We start from the raw sequence: 6,000 nt of genomic DNA, 5'->3' as shown, positions 1-6,000 counted from the left end.
ACGGTACATCCTGGTTTTGATGGATTCGGCAAGGAGCTTGGCTGCGTAGAGTTCCCTGGGAAGAGGGACTAATTGCTAAAGGACTCTGGAAGTTGCAGCTTTGTGAGGCAGATACAGTTCTTTGAAAAATTATTAGCACCCTCAAATCACAGTTCCTAGGTTCTTTAGGTGAATTCAAGATTGTTTGAAGTGATAGTGCTGCTTTATATGTATGGTACAGATGTGGTTCTGGTGGAGGTTGCCTGTCAGCAGTTAGCACTAGAACAACAGCTTAAGCCAGGGGTCAGCAAGGTTTACCTCCCCTGGGTCGGTTCACTCCAGCAGAGATCCCTCCGTGGGTGGATCGTGCACATGTGAGTGTGTGCACCCACTATTTCTGATGTCTGCGTCTGTGCAGACACAATTTCCAGCATCCGTGCAGACAGGATTTCCAGCATCTGCACAGACACAATTTCTGGCGCCGCAGAATCAAGTCCCCGCACCACGCTGGTTTGGCGCAGCATGCGAGGACTTGCCAAGTGGATGGCTCAGTTTGGGGGCGGCTTGTGGGCCAGTTAAATGACCCGCGGGGGCCGCTTGTGGCCCATGGGCCTTAGTTTGCCGACCCCTGGCTTAAGCACATGGGTCACTTGGTCAAAAAACTTTCCCATTACAGTGGGATGCACTGCATTTCTTTTAAATAACAGTAATTGGGTTTGGACCCAACTGAGTTCTTCTCAGGGTAGACACATTTAATGGACCTGAATGAACCACATCTATTAATCTAATGGTTCTACTTTAAGTATGACTACCAAGCATGGGCATAGTCAGGAGTTTTGTTAGTGGGTTGCAGGACTTATGTTAGCGGGGGCAGAACCTCAGTTAGCTATTGGTTTTTATTGATTAGGGGGAGGGCTGCACCTCCCTGCCCCCCCCAGCTATGCCCATGCTACCAAGCGATAGTACCCATTATTTATCATTTGCATCTATACTTATTGATTAGCATATGCAACATACTTTTTCAGCCATTAAGCACTCATCATCACCTTTTTACATTCCTCTGATGTCTGGCATACAGTTGCAGCTGTTGGGTTAGATCAGCTCCAGTCCTTGAAAGTCTTCTTCCTTTCTTCCCTTTCAAACTCACCCACCCCCAAAGTGTTTTCGGGCCAAAGCAATATTAATAGTAGGACAAATTTGCAAATGCTGATCTGAATAGAATGTGTTAGTAGTGGGTGAAGATAAAGCAGCAATGGTGAGTGGCGCCACATTTTTGGAACTGCGGGACATGTACCCAGAGAAGATTAAATAGCTTATATTATTAACTATCTCCTCAAAGTCTCTGTGTCGTTGGCTCTCCTTGCAAGCATCAAACCACCTGTGCTGGCTTTGTAGTCCAACACCAACAAACGAGTGTTTGTTCTCAGTCTTATTGAGGTATTTCCAACTAGGGAGAAACAGAAATTCTTTTTTGGATGATGATCATCTTTGTCAAAAACATCACTGTATTTGTTATTATGTCCAACCTGCTCTTCTGTTTTCATACCCAACAACAGTAAGTGAAGGCAAACGTCATAAAGTACAGCACAAATAATCAAATCATGTCAAAGCAGTGATAAGAAATGCAGTAAAGCGAAAAATGGGGAGGAGTGAAAAATCAGACGACATGATGGAAGTGTATAACATTATGCATGACATGCATAAAGAGAAGAGAGAAATGCCCTTTCTCCCTCTCTCATAACACTAGGGCTGGATCTACGCAGCTATTAAAAAAACACGTTGCAAAGCTCACAATCGAAAATATTGAGATGTGATTTCTTCTCTACAGCGCCATCTGGTGTTGCAGTGTTACAACGCATTTATCATGCTGTGTTTTGACAAACGTAGCTGAGTCCTAGAACTTGAGGCTATCCAATGAAGCTGAACATTGGAAGAGACAGGCGACACAAAAGAAAGTACTTCTTCACACAGCACATAGCTAAACTATGGAATCCACTCCCACAAGAAGGAGTGATGATGACCAACCTGGATGGCTTTAAAACAGGATCGGAGAAGGTTCTCAGTGGCTACTAACCCTGATGTCTACATCTTACCTGTACAGTCAAGAGGTAGTAATGCTTCTGAATACCAGTTGCTGAAACCTGTTACATTCAGGTGCTGCTTGTGAGCTTCCCAGAAGCGTTTGACTGGTTGCTGTGAGAAGACTGCTGGATTAGATGAGTCACTGGCCAGTAACAGGTACAGAAAGGACTATTCCCTGGATGCCAAGATCCAGGTTTGGGGCGGCATGTACTCTTTGCTGAGAGAGCCCCAGTGGAGATTTAAACTCACAAAACATGCAGCAAAGTCAAGCATGGAAATATAGGCTGTTAGACCCTTAAAACATGCCCTTGTGAGTTCCAAAAGTTTCTTCGTCCCCCAGCATAGGAAAAGATGGGGCATTTGGTAAGCTAAAAATGGTTTACTTACAAACTTTCTAAAAGTCAAGATTCATGTGCTTTAGAAAGTTGCACAGGCGGTAAAATTTGGGATTAGTTACAGTGGTGAAAGCTCCTAAATTATTAGTATAGGAATTTAAGAGTGGCTTGTGAGAGCCATCCAATCTCAGTTGCAGCAACCACCTCAAACCTCTTTACACACTGAGCTTCTCAGGTAGATTGGTGGTGAACAATAGATTTGATTACTTATTTTCTTCCAAGATAAGGGGAAGTGACCTAGGCTAAGACTGGTAGGACAGCTTAATCTATGGTCTTAACCCCTTCCTGCATTAATTAGTCTTAATAATGTTGGTTATATGAGAATGGTTATCCCACACTTATAACACTTTAAAAGCTTGCTAAAAGCTCCAGTTTATGGTGAACTATGTCTAGTACTTAATACTAATAAACATTTCCAGCAAGTGAGAGACTAAAACCATTTCTGCTCTGAGAATTTGTGGATGTTCCTTCCCAAACGAGTGATAATATTTCATCTGTGTTTCAGTTTCTAAAGTTTAGTTTATTGTTTTTAAATAGTGATTGGGATTGTAGTTCAAAATCAGTGGAAGAAGAAAAAAATACCACATTCCTTGCACACAAACACAAAAATATTGTTGTTGTTGTAGAAAACTGTTTGTAGGACTTGGCCCTCTAATAATGGCAAATTCATTGTGCTTCCTATCTGCACGTGTCTTTTGCAGCAGTTGAGGTCACTGAAATAAATAAAAAGCCTGGTTTGTTTTTCAGAGAAATCCAGAACAAGCGTTTGAAAATTGATTAAAACTGGAACCCAGATTTCCTGTCACAAGCAGTTAGAGGAGACAGCTGATCTGGAGGCTAAATATCTCACACTCAAAAACATGAAAGATCTCAATCATTGTTTCCAAAACTTCTGGTTTTTTTTAAATAAATTTTTATTAGATTTTTCCACCATAATAACACAAACCACAAAGCAGATTAATACACAAAAACAGAAAAGGAAAAAGAGAAGAAGAGAGAGAAGAGAGAGAGAGAGAGATAGAGAGAGAAAAGAAGAAAAAAAAGAAAAAAAGGGAGTGGGGAAAAGGGGGGAACAATAAACAAATAGACAATAATAACAAACTTAATTCTTCACAAATCCAACTTTTTAAACATCTTGATTGACTGCCTCAAATCCCTCCCTTCTGAGTTTCCTTGTAATTTAAAAGTAACAGCTTTCCAATATCATTATTAAACTAAAACAATTTCCAATTATAGTTATCTTATTCACTTTTCTTGACATTCTGAATCCCATTTATTCAATTATAACTTAATTTGTCCTAGGCCTATTTGTTTCTTTCAAGTAATTTCTAATTTTTTATATTACAATATTTGTTCAAATAGTCCTTGAATTTCCTCCAGTCCTCTTGAAGCTCCTCTTCTTTCTGATCGCGGATTCTTCCAGTCAGGTCAGCTAGCTCCGAAAAGTCCATCATCTTCATCTGCCAATCTTCCACTGTTGGTAGTTCTTGTGTTTTCCAATTTTTAGCAAGTAATATTCGAGTGGCCGTTGTGGCATACAAAAATAATTGAACATCTTTCTTGGGCAATTCTACACCTGTTATTCCAAGGAGAAAGGCCTCTGGTTTCTTAATAAATGTATATTTCAACATTTTTTTCAGTTCATTATAAATCTTCTCCCAGAAGTCTTTCACCTTGGGACAAGTCCACCACATATGGAAAAAAGTACCTCCCTTTTCTTTACATTTCCAACAAAGATTATCACTTTTGTGATAAATCTTTGCTAATTTTACAGGGGTCAAGTACCATCTATACATCATCTTCATAATGTTTTCCTTTAACATCGTACATGCAGTGAACTTAACCCCTTTCCTCCATAGCCTCTCCCAGTCCTCCATCATTATATTATGTCCCACATCCTTTGCCCAATCAATCATGACCGATTTAACTTGTTCATCCTTTGCATGCCACTCCAACAACAAACATTTTAGACATATTCTTATCATTAGTATCTAACAACTCCGTTTCCAATTTGGTTTTTTCTGTTGCAAAACCATTTCTCTTATCCATCTTATATAATTCGTTAATTTGATAATATTGCAACCAATTCACTTTATCTTTAATTTGTTCAAATGGTTTTAATTTAAAACCTTCCTGATTCTCTAACAACAAATCTGAATACCTCAACCATTTGTTTTCCATATTTAACTTTTTTTGAGCCTGCGCTTCCATTGGTGAAATCCATTTTGGTGTTTTTCTTACTAAGAGATCTATCTAGTCCATACATTGTATAATGCCTTTCTAATTACATGGTTCTTAAAACCCCTGTGGGCCTTTACCTTGTCATACCATAGATATGCATGCCATCCAAATCGATTATCCAGTCCCTCCAAGTCTAACACATCATCATTCTCTAATTGAATCCAATCCTTGATCCAGCAGAATGCAGCAGCTTCAAAGTGTATCTTCAAATCTGGCAGGGAAAAGCCCCCTCTTTCTTTTATATCTGTAAGTAATATATATTTAATTCTAGTTTTTTTCCCCTGCCAGATAAATTTAGACAATACCTTTTGCTATTCTTTAAAACATTTGACATTATCAATGATTGGTAAAACTTGAAATAAGAACAACATCTTCAGCAATACATTCATCTTAACCACCGATATTCGGCCCATCAATGAGAATTTTAGATTTGACCATACCTCAAGATCTCTCTTGATTTCATTCCATAATTTTTCATAGTTATCTTTGTAAAGATTCAAGTTCTTTACCGATAAATTCACACCCAAATACTTAACTTTTTTCACCGAAACAAGGCCTGTCCTTTCAAAAAGGTTTTTTCTTTCCTCATTATCTAAGTTTTTTTCTAAAACTTTGGTTTTGCTCTTGTTTAATTTAAATCCCGCTACCTGCCCAAACTCTTGAATCAGCTCCAGTGCTTTCACTGCACTGGTTTCTGGATCTTCTAAAGTTAAAACCAAATCATCAGCAAAGGCTTTTAATTTATATTGCTTGGATCCTACTACAATGCCTTTAACCTCCTCCTCTTTCCTCAACATGTTTAACAAAACCTCCAGAACAGAAATAAATAGCAGAGGGGAAAGCGGGCACCCTTGCCTGGTTCCTTTCTCAATTCTGATTTCCTCTGAGACCACATTATTAACTATGATTTTTGCTTTTTGTTCAAAATAGATCGCATTAATACCATTTAAAAATTCCTGGCCAACCTCAATTCTTTCTAGATTTTTCATCATAAATAACCAAGAAACATTATCAAAGGCCTTTTCAGCATCAATAAACATTAACATTGCTTTACAATTTCTTTTCGCTTCCAACCTTTCTATTATATCAATTATATTTCTTATGTTATCTTTCATATGTCTCCCAGGCAGAAATCCGGCCTGGTCCTTATGTATATAATTTGATAGAACCTTTTTTAATCTATTGGCCAAAATGTTTGCGAAGATTTTATAGTCCACATTAAGTAATGAGATTGATCTATAATTTTTTACATCAGATCTATCTTGATCTGTTTTTGGAATCAGAGTGATAAATGCATCTTTCC

This window comes from Podarcis pityusensis, assembly GCF_964106645.2.
Source record: "Podarcis pityusensis genome assembly, chromosome: Z".
NCBI lineage: Eukaryota > Metazoa > Chordata > Lepidosauria > Squamata > Lacertidae > Podarcis > Podarcis pityusensis.
Note: the sequence above shows the minus strand (reverse complement) of the source record.